Source organism: Columba livia, chromosome 5, assembly GCF_036013475.1.
Source record: "Columba livia isolate bColLiv1 breed racing homer chromosome 5, bColLiv1.pat.W.v2, whole genome shotgun sequence".
In the NCBI taxonomy this organism is placed as follows: Eukaryota; Metazoa; Chordata; class Aves; order Columbiformes; family Columbidae; genus Columba; species Columba livia.
Window position 1 is genome coordinate 58,492,252 of NC_088606.1, and position 23,900 is coordinate 58,516,151.

The 23,900-nt window shown below is 39.0% G+C and overlaps 1 protein-coding gene and 1 long non-coding RNA gene across 16 annotated transcripts in view; one reads left to right on the forward strand and one right to left on the reverse strand.

Moving 5' to 3' along the window:
• GALNT18 (polypeptide N-acetylgalactosaminyltransferase 18) overlaps positions 1-23,900 on the reverse strand; it is a 334,832-nt gene that overhangs the window by 22,434 nt on the left and 288,498 nt on the right. The gene's annotated exons all lie outside the window — the stretch shown is intronic.
• On the forward strand, positions 14,936-23,897 carry LOC135579672 (uncharacterized). The gene is made up of 2 exons (XR_010473275.1): positions 14,936-21,141; positions 22,185-23,897. It is a non-coding gene; the product is annotated as an uncharacterized LOC135579672 (long non-coding RNA).

A 23,900-nucleotide genomic window follows, 5' to 3' on the forward strand; every position in this document is an offset into this window, starting at 1 on the left:
ACAATATCGCAATGCAAACAAAAGGTTGTATACAGCACTGCTACTCAGACCAACTCAAGAATAAAGGAGAAGCAGCTTCGTCCTTTATTTGCCATTGGACCAAGCCATACACTTGCTCATTTTTGGGAAATGGAGAGGTTCCCCTTCCCTCTTGATGCAATCTCACATAGTCAATCTGTGTGGAAGAGAAAAAGGAGAGTTCATGCCTGGAGCCACAGTCTCCCCCAAATCTCCACTGTTACATTCAGAACGAAGGGTCCTTTTGCCCTTCTATCGCACCTGTCTCCTCTGAGACAAATTCTGTTTTCAGATGTAATATTGAAATATCACTTGCATTGCCAGCCATCAAACTGCCCAGTTCACCCTCTGCTAAGCTGGTGCTCACTGGGAAAACACATGCACAGCACATGCGAGTGAGCACGGCAAAATGCAAATTTGTGCAACAACGCTCAAAATCAGAAAAAAATAAGTTTGTGATTTATAAAAGGTTAAAGCTGAGATAATGCATACTGACTGCAGCACGTGCACGTAGCAGACAGTTCTTTCCTGGGGTTAGAGATCACCTGAGAAGATTTGGCCACCCCTGTTTACATGGAGAGTCACGCTAAGCACTGTTCGCACAGTCCCCGGTTAGTATTTCAGTCCCGTGGCGACGGCCTCACCAGACGGGCCGGACCAAGAGCTCGGGTCAGACTTCACTGGATTAACACAATTGCCCAGTCAGGGCTTGGCAAACTAAAGGCGTTGCTGTTCTTTATGGAAAATCACCAACTTGATGCCATGGCAGGCTTCCTGTAGGGCTAGAACTATATATAATTTTGGTGGGATGCTCACATCTTATATGCTGTGTTGCAGTACAGAACACTTCCTAAATCTGCCATGAGAGCAGTGAAGGCCCAGGTAATGCAACCAACTTTTTTTCCCAGTGAAAATATTTCAAACACCTACACGAAATAAAATCTGCACAGAAAACCATGATTCTGTGGAGTACAAGGGAAGGTAAATGATCTCTGCTTACTTGGAAGCAAATATACAGCTTTGTCCTCACAATGATGTGATGTAGAGTTTCTGCTCACAAGAAGTTTGCCCTGAAAGCTCAAACTGCGATTCCCATTGCAATTAACACTGGAATTCCACTGACTTTAAGTGCAATGAGATTTTTGGCTCCAAGTTCATTATTAAACTTTGAAAAGCCACCAGAGTTGATAAAGACTTCAGAGCTGGAGTGGGTTGCCAGTTGCAGTAAATTATTCACAGGAGCTGGTTTATCACGTAGCAAAAAGTTACCGTAAGATGTTCAACTTAACACGAGATTATTATCTGAAGAATAAATTGCCAACTCCCCACTGGAAGTTTAAAGCAATACACACCAATTTTGCGGCTGAAAGCCATTTGTAACCCTTATGGCAACATTCCCAGATGAAATCAGGCTGGAGACTGGTACATGTCTCCGCATTTATAATGAGCAAACTTAATGCTTAGCACCAGTGGTATTTATTTGCTACCCTGCTTTTGGCATAATAACTGCAAGGGATAAGAAGCCTGATTCACCACTACTTTATTCCATCTTTGAACCGTATTTTTCTTCAGATGAGTCCCTGAAGTCATTTATTGTCAGGAGTATTAATAATATATTAGGTCAAAGTCTCACGGCAGATTCATATTTGACTACAACGCCAGCTAAAGAGCAGTCTGGTGGATTCCAGTAAATCCAGGCTTAGCTAACATTGCTGTTACTTGGCGATTTATATTGTTCCTGATTTTTATTTCAGCATTTCTTGTTATGTAAACACATCTGAATGAAAGAGCTTTCCAACCCTGATAAGAAAACGGTCATCAGAATCCAAGTCGGTTATGAATAACACAAATAGATCACTAAACACTAAAACACTAAAACAAGTGTTTTCCCATTTACTATTCATGTAGGAAGTGCCAGGAGAGGCTGTGCTGTCCTGTTAACCACGGTCAGCAGCATCGCTGCTCCTTGCGCTGCCCTCACACTGGCTGCTGAAAGAATACAGACTTAAGGACACAGGCTGAGAGTTACCCCTAAACCACACGTCAGCCTTTAGAAGATTCATGTCATTTTTGGGAGGTGTCCAGTAGGTGTCCAGCTGTTGCAGCACACTTTAAAACAATTATAACCATATATAACAATAACAATTATAACCATTATAACCATATGTTACCCACATTAATGATCTCTTCCCTACAAAACTTGTCCTACTGATGAGGTGACAAGCAGCAACAATACCAAGCACAGCAATGCCATAATTTAGAATTAAATTGTAAAGCATGTAAGATGGAAACTACTCGCTATTTCACTTCAGTGTTTAGATTTGTATCTACTAAATTAACCCACCAGCATACTGATTATCTGACCTACTTGCTCTTCTTCATGCCTGTGCACTAATTAACTTCTAAACTCTAAGCAACAATCAATATTTGATAGCAATAAATCCAAGGTGCTCAGAAACTTTAAATAATATAGTGTGATGCTATAAATCAGGCTTGAAGACACAAAAATGTTAACATTATTTTAATAGAAATCAGACAGGAACTCAATGCTAGACTTTTTAATTTAAATTCATGAACCTATATTCCAGTGGAATACCTAATTCCGCTGTTTCTTACTTTGGTATTCTGCTTTGGTTTTATTTAAAACAACCAAATGAAAATCCTCTTTTTTAAGCCCCACTTCTGAAATGGAAAGGAACTGTCAATCTTTAGTTTTATATATGCTTTCAGTACTTACCTCCATATTTTTCCTGATGCTGGTAACCACAGAATTAGCAAGACCTAGATAAATTACAATTCTACTTTATTCACATCCTAAAGCTTCTCTTGGTTTTGCTCTTACCTCTACAATTCTTCCATAGAAAAAAAATAAAAGGCAGTAAAAAAATCAGAACCATTCTAGCATAGACAACTGTGTCCTTTTGTAAAAAAACATGCTGTCTTATGGCTCCTGTGACTTTGTCCTATCTGAATTTTCCTTTTCCCTCTCCAACCAATCCCTCTTTACTCTTCATAGTCTTCTTTGTGGATTCCTACAGAATCTTTTTTCTTTCTTACCCTGTTTTCTTCTTCAACACATACTCACCTGCGAACAAACTCAGCCTCATCCCCATATGCTGCTGCACTGGTCCATACTCTACACCACAGCTGCCTCCTCCTGGCCGAATGAAAATCTGAGCTAGTTCACTGCCATCAGTGTATGAGCATTTGGCAGCTCAGCATCAACAGGATTTAAAGCAGATTTTTACCTTTTCACAGCTACCCCCAAGTGCTTCATATTACTATGGGCATAGTCACATCCAGTTAATCATGTGCTTATATGATGCACATCATCTTGAATCTCTTCCAAAGTCATCAAATCGTGTTATTCAGCCTTATGATTTTTTTTCCCTGCAAAACATCGCTACAATACAGCTTCTCCACTCAAACTTGGCCCTTGCTGGGACACCCCTACCGCCTTCAAATCCATCCTGAATGCTTCTGAAAACTTGGGTTTCAGGTTGCTTTCCAGGAGGGCAATATCCTTCCACTTTGTTTTCCATGCTGCACAAACTGCATGTCTTCATTTTCAAAGCCCTTCTTACCCTTCTCCTCCTTTTACTTATCAGCCTAGCAAGTATCACTAGGTTATCGTCCAGCTCCTAGGTAGATCAGGATGCTTGGCCTTCACTGCTCATGTTTTCAAGCAAATATTCCTGGAAGCCAGGAGAAGTAATGCTGGCATCTTCTTAGCATCTTCCTCTGTACATTCCACACCATCTCCCTTTTGCCCAGATTTAAAACAAAACACCAACCACCCAAAACAAACCAATCCAAATAATTTTGGTGACGTACCAAAAGCATTACTGTGTCAGTACCTCACAGCATTCCCTTCTGTCTGTCACAATCTCCTGTTCCTAATATTCTGTTTGTAAACTTCATCTCTTCAAGTCAAAGGCATGCTTTTTATTAGGAGGCTGTAGAACACTTAAAATAATAAATTTCTGGGTCATTATTGGGATGCCTAGAACAACAATAGTAAGCATAACAATTAAAAAATGTAGTGCCAGGGATGAGTCAGGTAGCTTACCACTTCTCAGATAAAATGTGTTTTTCCTAGTGGTATAACCTGCTGAATGTTTAATCCTGTATGGTAGTGAGCAATGCCTATGGATACAGAAGTCCCAAATTCCTCTTGGCTTCCACCAGTGCTGTGAGCTTTTGGCATTTTGTGAAGGGGACAAGGTAAGGTAGTTACACATACAACTTGAGCAGAATTCCCAGCTCCCTGCAGATATTACTTAAGCCCTGTGCCCACTGGCTCTCCTGGCTCTGCTGTCAGCAATCACAAATCTCTTTCTCGTTTCGGATGATCCTGATCTCACCCTTTCTTCTTAGGATCACGCATACATTTGATATAAGGTTACCAGAGGTACCACATTGATACCAGCAATATGCAAGTACAAGAAAAACTGTCTAAAAATTACTTATTTTGGTGCTGGAGATAATAAAATACAGACATTAAAATGTCTACATGAAAGCGAGGCATTGTGTACAACATAGAAAAATAAAAGGGCAGCACGTTTCAACCTAACCTGGTTAGTGAAAGTCTGATTATCCTGTGTTTGTTTAGGCTACCAGCAGGGACACGCTTATTTTTTCTCACAAATCAAAACACCCACAAGAGTTCATCAGTCAAACTGAAGTTTATAAAGTGACCTTCTTGCAAGCTCCTTTGAGAGAAGAACAAACTGAAATGCAAAAGCAAATAAAAAGTCTCAGCAAATCTAGTGGTTTTTTAGTCAGCTTCTATTATACAGTGTGCAAAGGAGTAAATCCCATAGCAAGAAGAAAGAGGCTTGATTCATCACAGCAAACCTAAAATAAGTCTGATGTAATTCCACTGAAATCAAGTGAACTGTCAGGTCCAAGAGAGTCTTTCTCCCTATGTGATAAAGTTTAAAGATTATAAATAATAAGCAGCATCAATACCCTGACCTAAATGAAAACATATGCTGATTTTATTCTGCAAAGGCTTCAGTCGGAACACAAGTGGAGCATGTCGTCGAGACTGAGGTGAAGCTGGAACCTAAAGATGCTGTAGGATTCAGAGAGTGTAAACCAGTGAAAGGTGCTTCACGCTGAGACATTTAAAATCGCCCCAGATTTTATGGAAGGTGGCTACCTGTCATTCCGTTTTGTCTAAGCTAGCAAGCTAAGCTATAAAGAACCCAACTAGAGACTTAAGTTACAACAGACTGAATATGCTGAAATGAACGTACAAATGACATATACTATCTAATTACAGATCAGGCAAATACTATATATGGCCTACTTTCATCCTCAGTAGCATGAAATCTCTGCCAGGTTTAGTAGCCATACATTTAGTATTTAAAAACACCAGTGACATTTTGTCATGGTATGAATAAAATTTCAGACATCTGATGTCTGTGCTGTGATTTCCTTTTTCTTTAAATGACTTATGTGACTTAACACCAGTATATTAATAGGGGATGAGTTACTCTGAACACTGACGGTGCAGACATGACCAATAACCACCAAAGCAAACAAAGAGCAGAGAGCACCCGTACCATTTTTTGTTGGTTATTTCTGTCACTGACAGTTGAGCTTTCCTCTTTTTAAAAAAGGTCAAAGTGTCATTTACACTCCAAGTTTGTGCTAATTGCTTGAACCGATGGGGACCTTTGGTGCGGTTATTCAGCGGACAGGGGTGAGAGGTGCAGATCGGTGCAGTTCTCAGTCCCCTGGAGAACAAAGCAAAGTTACTTTGTTCCCACCCTGGCAAGGTCAGTAGTATTTCCCCTCTTAAGCCAGCCCATGAAGCTGGAGAATTCCTGGTATTTATCATGGACAGCATCAAAACCAAAGCAAATCCTTAAATACACAAGCCTGCAAAAAGTAAAACCATTACTCCTTAGCTGTACAGGATCTATTTCAAGTGACAAAGTCTATCACTTCAACTGATTTCTTTCTGTCTTTATTGTTGGTCTCTCTGTAGAGACTGACAGAAGCTCAAGAAATTTTATCCAACCCAACTGTATCCTAAAAGAAAATCTAAAATCCTGAGATATTCTTAAGCCTTCCAAGGCATGTGGAGAAACTTAAGCACCTTAATAGAAATGGCACTTTTCCTGGCCACCAAATGTCTTGAAGTAGGGGCTCCACTGTTTGCAAGGTGACAGCAAATGACACTCAGAGCAAGAAGTCAGCATCTGGAATCTAAATGAAGAGTCTGCATACTATCGCCTCATGCAAAAACTGTAGCTTTAATCCTGCCTGCATTCATGAATAAATTGCAAAGTTCACAAAGCTCTGCAAAGAATCGAAACATGTCTCAGGCTGGAATACTGTGCCCATGTCCCAGAGATTCCTGCTTTCTTCTCCTCTTCTGGTGTCCAAGAAAAGGGAAAAGAAAAAGCATCATCTGATACATTCTGACCACTGAATGCAATTTTTGTGCCAACAACATTTTTAAAGGAAAGGTAGAAACGAGGAAGGTTATTAGAAGGAACCATACACAAAGATTTCTTACCATAAGTACTTAAGTTTTAAAAAAAGACTTTCCAAACTAGGCACAAAGAAATAAATAGAGCTGTTTAAAAAGCAGAAAATTGCTTTCATGTCAAGCAGGACATTAATGCCAATCCAACTGTCCTGGCTGTGTGGGAAGCCTTACTGTCCTTGGCTGAGTGAGCTGCATTTCTCCTACAACTAACAACACCGCCAGCTTCATATTGTGCCCCTTGCACAAATCAGGCTGTAAACCTTGGCAAGAAATGAAACGGTAAATACGGTGATCTGCAAAGGCACATTGCTTAATTGCGCAAACGGTACGATGCCTCCCCCCGTATTCATTCATTAGGGCTTGATTTCTGGGGCCTTCAATCACTCTGCGAAAACTCGCGTATATGCTGAGGTCTTACAAGTACCCACAGGCCAAATAAAAGAGGCTCGGCTTTTCTGAGTAACAGCTTATCAGGTAGATGAGGCAGCAAAATAAAATCAACAGCTTCAAAAAAAGGTTCTTAAATGACCTTCAAGCACAACAGTGTACAGCTAAAATAGCTACACTAAGCTTCAGGCTGCTGAGGTATCACTGGGCTGCAAGGATAAGCCACCTGCATCACGAAAGGCAGATTATGTCACAGCTTTTCCTTGCATTTTCTGCCTTTCTTAGGAGCCTTTATTTTACTACCTGAAGTAGATTATCCCGTAATGGTACTGACATGATGAAAGAGGCAATTGCGCACTCGTGTCCTGTGCTTTCCACAACTGGGCTGTCGTGACCACAAAGCAAGTGTGATCCCCTGAACCAGCAGCTCTGCCCCGAGATCTGCAGGTACCACATTGGTACTGCTGCGCGTTTTGGACACCTGGCCATCCTGTGGCCAACACGCGCAGGCCTCGCGCTGCCTCAGGGCAGCCTGCTTACCTCTGCTTCTGTAATATTACTATTACTAAGTAACAGTAATAATAACGGACAATATTATATATTGTTACATATATATAATGGACTATGATATACATTATATAATAATTATTAAGATCATTACATGGCAATACCTACTTCACTGAGTGCGTTTCTCTGTATTGTACATATTATATTGGCTTGTGACATTAATTAAATGTAGCAAAACCACAAAAGAGCAGGGCTAAGTTTAACACAAAGTCACATTAATTGTACACAGTTTTTCCCCTAAACAAAAGCAGATTGGAGTAAAACATCATATTTTCAAACTGCTGGTCCAGATCCTTCCTTGGTACCCATCTGGAGGACAGAATTACAACCAACTACAAGTTATTCCCTTTGGCATGATCCTTTCCGAAAACACTGTTGTTATCCTCATAAGCAGAATCACAGGGGAGCAGTTTGCCAGAGAACCCCCAGTACAACTCACTCTGTGACTTACACTTGTCAGATTCACGGTAGGAAAGAAACTTAGAGAGCTAAAAATTACACTACCAACTTCTCAGAAATTCCAGAAGAAATCTCACGGTCTGCTTCAAGCCAACAGAGCCCTTTCCTTGTGCACTGAACCACATCGACCCCAAAAGCAGGTACCAGAATATTTTATCCCTGCAACATTCAAAGAACAACTTGGGAGATGAATGGGAAGCTGAGGTGACAGGCTGCATCCTCATCTGAGATGCTGCATCAGACTGACGCACCTGATCCCGATGCGGTGTTGAGCACAATCTGACCTGTTAAGATCTGACTGTAGAGATTTATTATAATTTTGTGCTCATAGTCACTGAAAGGAAGAAAAACGTTTTGAAGACCAGGCAGAAATACAATCTGAGTCCATGTGGACCCATCTGGTTTTACATCAAAGAAAAGTGAAAGCAACATATTCCCATCACTGACCCAGCTTTCCAGCTTTTAGTTTACAAATCTGGAGAAAAAGTTCTTCCATTTCGTAAGATTAGAACTTCATGCATACAGAACTGATCCTAAGCAGCCTTTTCACATACATTAATGTAGGTTTTTCACTTAGCTGTTGTATGTTTGAGGAGGAGAGGTCCAATTATGATGTCTCTCCCTAAGCATCTCTTCATAAGCATTCCTGAATCTCCTACACGTAGCCTGTTTTTGCAAGGGAATCCTTTTAACTAATTAGCATTTCTTACATGACTTACATCCTTTTGCATTTGTGATACAAAATGTTTCCTACTCACAGGGGTACTGCTCTTTATTTACATTATTTTGATGCTTGCTTCCCCCAACAATCAACTTCATACTAATGAAGTCAAACTTCCTCAGATTTCATTATCTTGAAATATATACACAAAGTGATCTTCCCTCTCTTAATAGAACTGTTACTGACCTTACATTCTCTATGGCACACTGGGCACTGGATTTGGTCTCTTGGTTGCAAGAAAGATCTTTACTTGTCTAAAGCTGCTCTGCATTTAAAGCCTAATCCACATTTCATGGATGTTGGCCAGACAGTGTTTCATTAGGCATGACTGAAATCCTTGGGCCAGTCTTACTGAAATTAGAGCTTTAGTCATTGTCCCGTTGTTAGCCTAAAGCACTCTGAATTTATCCTTCACTATCAGCAGGAAGGCCTCATCCCAACTGTTGTATTTACTATGGAATCAGAGCTGCTACTGGTTTGCAATGAGTATGTCACCATTTTATGGGTCACTCCATTTAGTTAAAGTTACCTTATAACTTTAATGTTCAGTGTTCTCACTTGAAAGAGCTAAGAACAGGGGTCAGAAATATTAGAGTTTCTTTATATAGTCCAGTTCTTGGGGAACTTGATGGTTACATGAGACCATGGAACTTTTTTCCCCTATAGGAACTTTTCTTCAGCCTTGACCAGACACAATCCTTGGCTTGGAGTTACTAAATTTGGGAAGAGACAGAATTATTTAAACACCACTTATATTTGCTCATACAGGGGACTCTTCCCTTGCCCAAGATGAGCTGGGTTTCATTTGCTTTATATGGACAGAATAGGAGAAGAAAGTACCATGAGGTATCCTCCTTGGTGACTTGCTCTAGCTGATCTTGTTTGAGCAGGGGCGTTGGACTAGATGCTCTCCAGAGCTGCCTTCACACCTCAACCATCCTGTCTCCCATTAGCACAAGACCGCAAATAGATGGATAGCAACAAAGTTGTAGGAACAGGAAGAATTACAGGAGGTAGTGTTTGCCTGATTAACAAAAGAGTTAATCAGCATTGATTTTTATAAGTTTGAAGAGCACCAAGCAAGTCAAAGAGAAACAAACATCAAACCTGCCACAGTTCTTGCAGGCGTTATGTTTTTCCTCTAAGTGACCGTAACTACAGAGGTAGTTATTTCTCGGGTAGTATTTCTCAAATTATGGTATTCCTTCAAATTATTTATGTGCAGTTATGAATGGAGTCTGCATTGGGCAGATTTAACTTTATGTGAAAACCAGCTTCATAGGGTATTAAAAATATATTTGGAAGCCAGAAACAGGCATTTTGCAGCAAACAGTTAATTATTCAGCATGGTTCCTGTTGAAAGTGGGAGATAAGGTACTTCAGAGTATTAACCACATATGTCACACATCTGGCAGAATAACATTTAGCTCACTTGATAGTTCATACTTAAATGAGTGCTCAGGAAGGTCCCAATTCTCACAGTCCATCGTTCTGCAAACATATACAATTGCTCCTGTTACTTATCATATTGAGTTAAAAAATGCAATCTGGGAAGAAAGCAATCTGAGTGCTCCAGAAATTCTTAAACCTCCCAGATTCATAGTTGCTAACAAGAAAGGTTAAACTTCATGAGATGTTTAAATCAATCCAATAGGTGAAAGGACTTAGTGTCATGACTACATTGGACACAAATAATTTAAAACATGATTAGTCAGTCATTGTCATAATTCTACTCAGCAAGACTAAGTAATTATATGATGCTTAACACTGACATCACACAACATTTTGAAATCAGTTGGTACCCACTATATGCCTATTTGGTGAAAAAGCTGAGCAGGCACATTATAACAAAAAGCCTTTTCATCACGTTGTGCTACACTAACTCAACAGTACTTCATAATTTCTATTTGAACAATGGGAGATTTCCTCATTTAAACACATTCGAGGAAAATTGAAAAATTTAAGGATCCGGTTCTGTGTTAATATGAAATAGAAGACTAAAACCCCAAACCGAGCTGAAATTCACAGCTCTGATTGACCATCATTGGCACAATCTCCTTCTTACAGTTCTGTCCCTGCCCTTTACTCACAGACCTCCACACAAAATGCAAAGCAGCATGATCTATAAATTTTCAGGTTTAATGTGTTTTCCTCCTGTTTTTTATTTAAATGTCATGCTATTTTAACAAAACTTGTGAAACCATAAGCTGTATGCACTGCTATTTTTTTTTCTTCCCAAACTGATGCCATTAGTGAGTGAGCCAGTGTGGACCTCACAGTTTTAGGGGTAATTTCAGAGTTAGAAAGCACTCAAAATAAATGCTGAAATGGAATACGCATACTGAATAAATCACATCTTTAACATAGCAAGAGCAACAAAGCTGCAATGTTCGCAATCAGTGAACTTCCCTGCTAAACAAACACAAAGTTAATATTGTAGTAAAAATGACTTAAATGTATTCATCAGCTTTTCCACTTGATTGCTCTAAGCCTTTGCGGACAGCCAGCTGAGCAGAGAGGCTTGGCATAACAGAGCTATCCCTGAATAATTTGTTTAGTCACACTTTAAGAGAAAAAGAAGACAGCAAATGATTCAAGAAATTTAGCAACTATTTGTAAAGCTGTAAGGTTCTTTACCTTACAAAAACACATTAAAAAAATACCAATTTCTTTAAAGGCGTACCATTATTCTTCTACTGCAACAGTGTCATTCCTGCACATTCTAAATTGAATCAAAATTCAAAGAAGTACTTGCTGCGATTGCCACTTGGCTGACACGTCAGTAGATTTAAGAGCCAAAGAGGACTGGTAGTTTTTTTACTTTGATCTTCCATATGCCATGGGCGATATACTTCCACCTGCTTACCTCTAAGTCCAATAACTTGTATCTCATTAAGTGAGAGTTTCAGAAATTGTATCAGCTTTGATGACTTCAGCAGTTACTGTCACTGCTGCTTATGATGGCTGGACATCTGCTCTGATATGGATATGCACCTTATTCCTTATTTGGATCCAGCTGGCTTTAATTTCTAGCCGTTGGTTCTTCAAACAATGCTAAAGTAAAGTCTCTAGTATCCCATACTTTCTTCTGGTGAAAACAGCTCTACTCTGTAAATATAACGAGGTTTAGACTGAGCTCAACTCTTGCTGAGAGCTGGCTTGATTGCTGATTTCAAATAAATTATCTGACAAAAATAGCTCGTTTCTTGGCTTACCAATCAATGCTTTTTTTTTTTTTTTCCCAGAGCTACTCATAAATATTCAATCAAGATCTTACGTGAACAAATCATTTCAATGTTCTCTCTGCTTCCTGATTGGACAAATGAGAGTTAATGAACAGGAGAAAAAAAAAATCCTGTATTCACAGAAACACACTCTGGACACAATCATCCCATAAACATGTCCACAAATAACCCTGTGCTGCCAGTGGTGAACAATACTAGAGAGAAACCAACCTGAAACTGAATTGCTGATCAGAATTTGAATGAATGCTGTGAAATTAATATGGCTCGTGTAATTACAGAGGGAGTTGAATATGCTTTCATGGGTACTGAGTTTGGTCTGTGAATTCTAAATGAAGCAGTGGATGACTTCAATTAATGGAATGACATAATAAAATTATCAATAAAACTAAAGAAATTATAAAGTGAATCCCCCATGTACTGTATTAACTACCTTCACTAACAGTTAATCACATACTGTCGAGAACTTGAGAAGCAAAAATCTGACCTTCAAAACTTCAACTCTGGGGAAGTAACAAATGAGACATTATAACACCAGTCAAAAGAATGTTTGCATTGACAACCACCTGACAATTACTACAACATCAGTCTCCAAGTGCTGTACGTGTTTTACAATAACTATTTTGGGTTTATGCTGCATTTATATTGTAAGCGACAATTGGATTTAAAAACTGTGGACTGAAATGCCGATTTGCAATGAGAAGAGACATCTTTAAAATATGGTAACTCTAGTAATTGCTATATAATATGCAACTCCGATCTATTTCAAATTAATGTTCTTACAAAATAGGAAATGCTTAAATAGTATTAGATTATGAGACACTTCAGGTACCCTACACAGCTGCTTTATTTCTCAAAAAGCATTAATTGAAAACATTCTCAACTTAGCAAAGGAAAACCCTATCCATCTTTTTTGATTGTACTATACACTTTTGAGATCAAACTCAGCTGAAGTATGGAAATTTTTATACCTGTTCCATCTGGTAGAGTAAGATTGTTAATAGAAAATGGGAAGTTAATTTCACTTTAAAAAAAACATTAAAGTAGCGTTTGGAATATTGGGGTACTGTAAGTGGCCTCAGGATAGCCTCTTAATAGGTTTTTGTTAAGGAAAGATAAAAAAAATACACGGACATCTGTGAAATGATGAAGACATAACCAAATAAAGTGGAGCTCACTTTTCCCAATCACCGATGCTGAGCTCGAGCCATCCTCCTTTCCAAAGCCACATGGTCCCTGTGCACAGCAGCTCTAGTACCCGGGTGAGGAACCAGCACCCATCGCTCCATACCCATAGTGCCCGTTTGCAAAGCGCTCGCTGAGATCCGCAAGTTGGCTCCCAGAGCAGGGTATTGCCCAACCGCTGCAGAAGTCGGCAGCAGCCTCAGGACCGCGCCATACGGTGTATTTTGGGGCTGTTCCCCCCCAGCCCTTTGTCACAGCTCACTGGGCGTGTGTAACAGGCTGTTGTAAGCCCACACTCCTGAGCGGAACCAAATACGGAAGGCGGTGTTACCTTTAATCAGCTTAGTGTTCAACGCAAAAAGCACACAGTCTGAAGCCCAAATCCAGTGCCAGGCTTATTAGAAGCTCAGCAATATTTCACCTTTCAGTTTTCAAATATTTTGAGGTTTTGACTTGTTGAAATCCTTTTGGCCAAAACTATCCATACAAAAAATTACTTACTATAACACAACAAAAAAAATTGCCTGGAAATGTATGTGCATCTTTATTTCCCAGATTAGGACTGTTTTGAACTATTGTATAATATTCAGGGTAACAACACTAATCTCTTCTAAACTGAAACACTACATGAGAGCTTGAAATGCTGAGATAATTTTAAATTCTTAGATGCTGCAGTTGCTCACAATGGTTTGTTTCAACTGCATTTTCAACGCAGTTTTTTTACAATAGATATTCTGGGCAAATGGCCTTAAAGAGGTAAACTAGGGAGGAGAGGTTTTACAGTGACCATCACGAGCTCAGTAACCATGATGTGAATCTTATGAAATCGGGGGCAGGAGCGGGGGGGAAGTCAAAAGAAGACATGAACTTTAAATAGCCTGAAGACCAAATTCCTTTATATGCCACTGACCCTCTTTTCTGCTATCAGCCTCACCTATTTAACAAAATGCTGAATAAATGGTTTCCAGTCAAACTATAGAGATGGCAGGTATGTGTTCCTCTCATCCTATATCAGTAACAGACATATCAACAGTGGACACGATAACCAGGGGAAGATGAAAATGATCATAGAATTGTTTTGGTTGGAAAAGACCTTGAAGATCATTGAGTCCAACCATATGATGCTGAAGTAGGATTTAGTCATTTAGAAAGGCAACAAAACTTAAGATGAAGAGGATAACCCAAGGGCTGAGTGGTAAGTAAAAAATTTAAGCAATAAAGAAAATATGCAAGGTAATGATAACCTGATACACAAAACATGAAGTCGAAATATTAATACTTCATAAATTATTAAAAACAATTCAATGAAGAACTTTCTGTAATGTGCAGCAAAATCAAGTAACCAATTTTTCTTAAAAAAACCCAACCAACCAACCACCTGAAAAAATCGCAGATGACAGCTAAGTTTATCAAGTTTAGATAACTTACATCAGAATTTCAGAGTTGTTGCTAGCTGAACTTTCTATTAGGTCCACGGAAATCCTGCTTTACTAGGCAAAAGCTTTCTAACTGAATGTTTCTGAAAGCACTTGCAGAGTGCCCTTCTGACATTACTTCTGATCAACATTTGCAATCTTTGCTTCCGTTAAAGGTCAACTTATGCTTCTGTATCTTTTCAGCACATCTTGTAATGTACATAAAATTGTACTAGTACCTCTTCTATAAAATATTAACTAGTACAGCTACCTTAAAAGAACTCTTATCCATTCCCCTTTAATTTACAAGAAAGGATGATTGAGCAGATACGACGTATTACAGACAACTGCTTTTATTGCTGTTACTTTTTGTGGTCAGGGGTTATATTTGCCTTTTTAAACACACCTCACTGTGGCACTGGTCAAGTTACCTTTGATTCTTCCTCTGCATCTGTCTGCATAAAACAAGCAGCCATTTCTCAGTCAGAAAAATGCTTATCGATTAGCCAATATTAATTTTAAAAGACCTTTGTTATCTTAGAGTCTTCTTGGCTCTGAGTTTTAAGTAATTCAAGTTCTTAGTGTTCTTCCTTCTTGTCCTAAATATTCATAGCACTCAAAAGAACTGAACTTTTTGAATTCTTGCTTTTTAACTTCAGCTCAGGTCCTGGAACCTGAACGTCAAAACTACTGCTTCAGCCAGATCACTGGTTTCAGCTTACAGTATTATAGTATTTTCCTTCTTCATTACTCACACTCACCTTCAGCAGTGATCCTGTATACTAGGCAAGAATATAGATTTCAAAAGCATCTATAACATTTGTAAGTCTTTTAATTCTAAGCCATCCTATTGAAACAAATAAAAAATTTACTCGAAACAAAACCATTTCTCCAAGAGTACGTAAATGCTATATACTCCCAAATGAGAAAATCAATGTTACTCTTCAGAAAAAAATGATTGCTTCTCAACTATTTCATTTCACTGTGCTTGGAGTTTCAATTCCAATGATCAGTTCTGTCATTTCTCACAGGCAAACACATTTTTACAATACGTAGTTTCAAACACAAAAATAAATAAGCAGCAATGCCCATTCCGTTATTTCCAAACAGAGGGATGCATTAAATATTTCCTCTGATCCAGAGCAATACAGTTCTACAGCTTTTTCTTTGCTTTTGTTTTTAACCAGTGAAGTAGAACACACAGGTCTGAAACCTAAAGGAGGATCTCTTGTGCTCATTCAATTCAATTGTCTTTTACCCTGTTAACAGAGAATGATGTTCATTACGTCTGATACTTTCAGAAAATGAAGAGACAGGTTAGTCTCTGCTCCTACGGTCATAAACACCTATGGCCAATTGAAACATACAGCCTACAAATCACCCACCAGTCCATGATCAGACAATGGACCTACTGATCTGATCCACACTTGTAGTTCACAAGCTATAATAATAATAATTGAACATCATGGATCTTCACCTGTGAGTGAACACCTCTCTTCAGTTTAAGAGAATTTTTCATACCAGGAAATAGATACTGAATTTGAATGAGGTAATCAATACAGAAGAATGGGTAACTAGTCATATTATCTGTACCAACAAAAAGCTGCTTGAATCAAACCACTGCAAGTGCAGAAATAACTTAATCATGGCAAATGGTTCAGTACAAAATTTGCTCCAAAACTAGACATCAGATTGACAGATTCTCTCTCTGAAACTTTGCACTAAAGTAAATAATGAGAATTTAGCCAGAATCAAACTTCTGGAAAAAAGATTAGAAAATAATATAATATACAATGTGAAATTATATATTACTGCCTTCAACCACAACACATCTCCAAGAAGAAAATGTTGCAATGTCTGTTCTAGGCCAAGGAAGGACTGGTTGGTTTTGGAAAAGTTGGAAACATCTCTGTATCTCCCTGATGCACCTGTCATATATTCTGAAGAGGCTGCAGCTTGGAAAAAGTGTTCACTGGTCTTAGCTTCTCAGGCATAAATCAGAACAACTCTCTATTTTGAAATAGATAGCAAAAAGCTAACACCAGATTTTGCTTCTATTGCAAATTAGGTCACAGTTTCTATTTACTATGATCAAAATCAGGATTTATACACTGAAATAAATGAACAGAAACATAAATAGCTTCAATAAACTACTCAGCAGGGATGTCTTACGTAAGACATTAATTGCCATAGCAAGCAGGCCCTTTAAAGAATATGTTCAAAATAAAAATTAGAATTCATTAACGCTAATAACCATCCTTCCTAGGCAGTTTCACTAACTTTCTGTTTTCTATTACCTGGACTTTTACTGAACTAAGCAACCTAGATTTAAAAAACAAACAAACAAACAAAGGGGCAGCTATTCTGGTTCCAGAAGCATTTACTGTGGAAATAAATACCCTTGTTCCCAGAAAGCGTGCTGTATGTACATGAAGTTAGTGCTAGGCCCAGTGCTTGGATCACTCCACAAGCCTTAGTGAGAAAGGCTGAGGAAACCACTGAGCCTGACTGTGCTCTGGCAGACACAGGGAAGCACGATGTGCTTGCCTTGGCCGTACAAAGGCAGGAGAACTCCTCTCTGTGCTCTACTGCGTGGCTTTTCACTGCTAAGTATCTAGACCAAGACATAATTGCATATTTTGTACAGCTCAGTGTCTCTACAGCACTCTGTATATGTCTGCATACATCGTATAATTACCATAAAGCAGGTAATTGCTAACTTCACACCAATGTGTTAGCAGGTCCTCAGAAAGAAATAGTATCACACAGAGCAGATGTCAGATCACACTTACACACAGATGTCGAATGTGTCTGTTTACCTTGAATACAAACATGAACCACAACCCTGAGTTTGCATGACTGACAGCTGTTAAAACAGCTGCTGTGCTTCTTTTTCGTGCATAAAAAAGACAGCCTGACAATGTTTACTGTAGATATCTCCAGGGCAGTGATTTTTCAAGTTTGAAGGGTCAATCACTGATCCACATCAGCAGGTTGTTTTCTGATTTTCCTTATTCCCTGACACCCACTGAAACACGCCAATATCAGCGGCTGCTGGGTGTGAGACCTTCTGTTCAACTGTTTTCTTGTACAGAGCTTCAGTTTGCAAAGCTTATGTATTTTACACACACAGCTAAGAACAGGGTCCTACTTCTAAATTACAAAAGACGTCTTTTCTGAAATTTGTGTATTTCATAGTAGTTTCTTAGAATGCTGTATTTTTGGCCTAGAATAATTACACTTTCACTATAAGTTTTATTTTTGGCTGCAGGATAAGAAGAATGTGTATTCATCCACAAGCCAGCTCAGGATCTGAGTTAGCACAGCTATATGCTGCTCTTAAAATTCCAAAACTCCTTTACCTAAACCCTTTCAGGACAGTAGCATTGTGGTGCTGTCAGCAGCGGTGTAACATTGTCAAGAAAAAGCAGCTGTGGTATTCAGTATTTCCATTATTACCTTTTTTTAAAGCAAAAGTAAAGGCACCATGGAAAGCCTGACCTGTAGTAACCATTACAATCGCATTTTGTCTATTACTTTCTCCTTATAAAATAGTATATAATGCTTCTTGCTCAGCATACTTCACATACACAGAAAGCCACTCCTAAGAGGACTCCTGTTTCTGCCTCCAAATTCCCTTAACTCTCATTGTGACAAAGCATGTGGTTCTTTCCCCAGCTTTACTGGCACCAATGTGAATTATTAGGCACAGGGATCTAAAGAAAATGTTTAACATTGCAACAGACTTATTAAAATCAAGGCTCTATTAAAACTCAGTTTGAGATGTTTGTATTTGTAATGTCTCAATAACCTGAGGATCACACTAACTTTACTCTAGAGATGTCTAAATTATTAATTTAAAACAAACTGACAAATTTATTTTTTTTTAATTTCTCTAAATTGCAAAGAAATTTTAATTCTTTTGATAATTATTTGCTGAATGTCTATGAATTGTTCCTTCTCCTGGGTTTTACATATTGGACTAATAACTATATGGTGTTTGTGATAAACCCTGTATTTTTTTTACTGGGATATAAATGCCTTCAGTGATAGCCATTTTTAGTCATATATATTTTTGACTACAAATTAACAAATACAGCTGTATGAACAACCACCATGCTAAAAAGTTCAATTGAAGAAAAAAAATAGTTTTAACAAAAATATATATGAATAACTTCTAAAAAGGAGTACTCGTGAATCATACAAAGAGATTTTAGAAGTTCCTGGGAGTTTTTGTAACTGCTGTTTCCAGTACTTCACACACTACGCTTAGAATTCAAGATCCAGCATTCGGGTCAGAGTGTCCGCGGTGTGAAGCGGCACAGCTCTGCTGCTGGCACGACTTCCCTTCGCCGCAATAATTCCGACCAGACAGGGCTGTAGTCATTGGTTTCCAAGTGTCAGTTCTGCAATCTCTTGCAAGAATATGGAAGGATATAAATCAGTGTCTCTTCTCACCTGCATTTCTTTCCTAGTAATTCTCCCATTCTAGTCTTCTTACCCTGGTCCTCAACTTGAATTCCTCAACATCTAACTGGTTTGTATTGACTTTCACATCCCTGGATAATCTTTGTGGTCCAACTGCTTATAAATTGAGAATATATGAGCCAGAAGCTATTGAACAAGGGGACACAGAACTGTCCATTATCCTCTCAATCACAAGCACTTTTCAAGGTAAATCTGTACTTAAAACATCCCTTCATTGACTGATGGTGCTTGTTTATTGTACAGTAGTAGTAAAGTCTCTAATAATGTGGTGTTTCATTGTCAGCAAAGAATCTTCCGAATTATCACTCAGAAGTAGTTTTAAAGCAAGTGACACACTGTCATCAGTCTGCCTTCAAGATGACAGGCCTGGTCAAAGAGCAGCCTTAACCAACACCAAGCACCCAGGCACAGGCAGTTCCCAGAATTAGGAACAGTCAGGCCTGGGCATGTACTTACTGCAACTACAAGGAACCATCAGTTCCATGTGAAATGGGGGCACTGCTGGAAACAGATGTTCTAAAGCCTAAACATACGACTGAACTGTAAATTTTCTTTAGCAAGTTCAAGAATTAAAATGACACCTTTATCCTTTTCTGCATGAACCACTTCAAAAAAAAAAAAAAAAAAAAAAGCAAAAACCCCACCACCAACTTTATGTTTTGGACTGTTTTGCCCATACTGTTCTTCTGTCTTCCCTTGTTTCTTTTACATTTATCTCCTCTCTGTCTCCCTCACTGTCAAAATTTTCTAATTCCCTCCATCACCACACTGAAGGGGCTGCTTCCCCACTCTGTCCTGTGCAGGCTCTTCGGCTGTTGTGCTTTGTCTCTCAGCTGTTCTCATGCAATTAAAGAAACATGATTTCTACCACCACTGAACAGTGTAGTACAAGCCTATTTTAAGTACTGTTGTTCACTGTTTTACCATGTTGCATTTACTATGTTAGCTATTTTAATAGTTTCAGAAGTCAGTTTTGTTCAGCTGTTCTAAGAAGCAGCACAGCAGAAGAGCCTTGATATGACAGGCTAAGACCTACACTAGAAGTCTCTTACAAACAGTTGACCATCAGCACACCAAGGGTACCAAAACCACCTTATGGCCTTGCTTCCTGCACATTTAATAGCTGCCGGATACCCGCGGTGGCTACCACAAGTAGTAGCAGATGCTCAGGTGCGATAGTGATGTTCTTGCTGGTGAGTCCCGGGGGTTACACCAACATAGTGTGTGTTGCAGTACAGATGGGAGTAGTAACGACAGCCTTGATCTTGGACAGATAGTGACTGAAGGCAGAAATGGAAGGATGTGACACTTTGGAAGCAACACGCTCTGGCGGCAGAATCAGGGGAGGATAAGCAATTTATAAAGTTATGCTGTTCAATTACTACCACTTAGAAAGGTAAAGTAATTCTCAACAGAATCTATAGTTATTTGGGCAACATTTTGTAATGAAATTATTCTTACTAAAGAGCAATTCTTCCATTAAATTCATGAGAACACATTATAGGATGGCTACCCTTTTTTTTTCCCCACTGGTTGAATATGCAATTTGTGCTCCTCAGTGGATGATATCATAACTCTGAAGTGTCCAGCTCCTGGGGACCAGGACAAAATACAGTTACCCTGGGAAGCACTCACTGAAGACAGAAGGAGGGTACGAAACATACCTAATCACGGATTCTAGTTGCTCAAGTGCCCTCTGTCTTTTCAGGCCAAGCCAAACACCCTGCTGTGAGAAATTATTGCTCAGTAGTAGTATCAGAGGACTAAGGAAATGGACAGATCATGCTCTGATTTTCCACTCCATCCTTCTATTTAACCATATGTATCAGTTTCTGTATTTGTAGAACAGTACTGCAAAATAAACGGTTCTAAAGCACTCAAAGATACTTGCAAGAATGAATATGCTAATGTTAGTTACAGTAGACATATGGAGTGGATTGCTGAAAGGTTGGGGGATCTGAATCACAGAAATCTTACCATCACTATGTCTATTTAAAATGAAACTGAAGCTTGGGAGGGAAAATTCTTTCTGATCATTTCATTGCAATATTTGAGGATATTTCCTTGCCATTTACTACTGCTTTTAATTATGAAGCTACACATGATGTTCTTCATAGTGTCTGCAAAAAATGGAGCATGGATTTTTAATGTCAGGTAATCAGTTCCCTTTCTGTTGATTTCAATGATTTCTTTCTTGTATAAAACATGCTAAAAGGAAACAGTAGCCATATGTACAATTCTGAAACAATCGCTTGATGTCAAACACCTCATCCAAGACATTTCCTATGCAAAAAAAAAGACAAAAATCCAGAAATATCTGAAAGAGGTTCGAGGCAGGAGGGTGGAGGGGAATGGAAAAAGTTGCCTAGGCTACAGCAGTAACTAAGAACAGCAACTCAAACTGCCTATGAGGGAACGGTTCCTGGCAGCCAGATACATTAACGCACATCTAGATGCAATTGTGCAAAGCCCCCCATGGTGGCAGCTCTAAATCTGTAAATTGCATAGCTAAACCAGTAAAGCTTTGCACCAGAGCTAAGAATGGCATCACCAAACCCCTCAGTCTTACAAACAGTCCTGAATCAGGGGACTAATCTTTTTGACTAATCTGTTTTGATAAGGACAAAATAAACCCCTTTATATAGCATCTCTCCAATATCTTTTGTGTTTACTGTCAAATTCACTAATATTAAAAGGAATATTTATTCAAAGTTTCCAATATGCTAGAGGAAATGTAAATGGCTGCAGCTCTGCTTAAGCAAGAGATGCAATATGTGCAATGCAAATCTCATAGAACTATGCCAAATAATGTTTGTTAGTGCTTTCCATGTTAATACCATAATCCCTAACGCAGAAAGTCATCTCCTCTTTTAAAGAAAGTTTTCACTCACTACCAGGATCTTGCTCATATATGAGCCTTTTTGGAGGTTGTTTTTATCATCCTTAGTTACAAAATTAAATACATAGTAGTGGGAAGGAGACACAACATTGTAATTATGAGAGGAGTTGAATCTTGTCAAGAAAAGTTTCCCATGTCTCTTTTCCCTCTGTCATTTATTTTCTGTTATCTCATTTATACAGAACTTCAGCTGACATTCAAAGGTAGTTCTTGATCTGGTGAATACTAAACTGTGCTAATTGAAGTGACTTGTGTTGTTGTTTGTCTCCTAATGATAATTACAATTTCTAATTGGAAGGTACAGCCGTGCCTGTAGTGTGTTGTTATCGCAGAAGATGTGCCAGAAGAGAGTTCCGGCACCCTCCCAGAAGATGAAGAAGAAAAGCTCCTGCTCACGGGTGAATGACACAAACACTGAGGACAAACTTAAAAACCTCCTGGAGGCAAACAGTGGTTACCACGTAATTATGTGACAAATAAGCCACAGCCCATACAGTGAGCCAGCCTGATGGATGGGATTTTCAGATATTTTTGTCTTCATTATTTATAATTTACTCAAGCATGATGCCATGAGTGCTCAGTATGAAAGTCCCTCAGCGAAGGAAGCCAGGGCAGAACTCAGTTGCAGCATGTGCAGCCTGGCAAGGAAGTACAGAACCTCATCTGCATTTCACCACTCACGTTTCCAGCTCACTGTGAGATCCAGGTGCAGAGGACAGGACCACCTTGTTGCTCTGTTTATTTCTGAGGTGTTAGGGGGACTCATTGGCTGTACAGTCAAATCACATAACTGACTATTCACAGAATCACAGACAATCACAGAATGTCAGGGATTGGAAGGGACCTCGAAAGCTCATCCAGTCCAACCCCCTGCTGGAGCAGGAACACCCAGATGAGGTTACACAGGAAGGTGTCCAGGCAGGTTTTGAATGTCTCCAGAGAAGGAGACTCCACAAACCCCCTGGGCAGCCTGTTCCAGTGTCTGTCACCCTCACTGAGAAGAAGTTTCTTCTCAAATTTAAGTGGAACCTTTTGTGTTCCAGTTTGAACCCATTACCCCTTGTCCTATCATTGGTTGTCACCGAGAAGAGCCTGGCTCCATCCTCATGACATTCACGCTTTACATATCTGTAAACATTAATGAGGTCACCCCTCAGTCTCCATGGGTAAAACCACATTCTGTAACTTAAGTGGAGCATAATAGGGTCCTTTTGAGAAAATAAATATAAAAGGTAGTCAGATAATAAAGATTCAACCTGGAGGGATTTTTCAGTTGCTCCTATCACTCCCAAAAATACATCCATTTTGTCATTTTTGCTTACGTTACTTTTCAGAGTTAGATAATTTGTGCATACGTCCTTGACAAGCATGTTCTAGATCATGTAATGTTATTTCCACTGTCAAGATTTGCCTAGAAACACTTTCACCTATGCCCATATACTTTGCCACTTGGAAAGATATAATATCTTAACCCTCTTGTTTGCTAAGTTAATAAATCCAGGACAACAGGGCAACAGCAGAGAAAGAAAAGAGGACACTTTAGAAGAAGGGCTTTCACAAGAACAGGGTTTGGAATTTGACATAGCTGTGTATTTCGTATTTGTGAAATGAGACAGTAAATATATCAAGTAAAAAAGATGTTGCTTCAGATAATGTATAAATAAACTATGAGTATACATATGTATGTATGTAAAATGTTTTAAAATGCATTGTTTCATTCGTATGACATGCAGTTAAAGATCAGAAATGAAAGCTTTCATCAACAAATCTGGGTCAGTGCTGACTGTCATATTCCTTAAATTCTTTCAAATGAATAAACAAACTTCATTGTCAAAGCGCTAATATACCAGTGGTTCTCAGTTTACAGCAAAAATAATGTTCTAGCTTTCTATAAAAGAGCCACTGAACAGCAGACAGAGGTACTGTAGCAGGAAAACAAAGACAGGTACAGGATGGTTCCTCCTACATAGTCTACTAAGAGCAGCTGCAATAAGAGAGCTCATTAGACAAACTC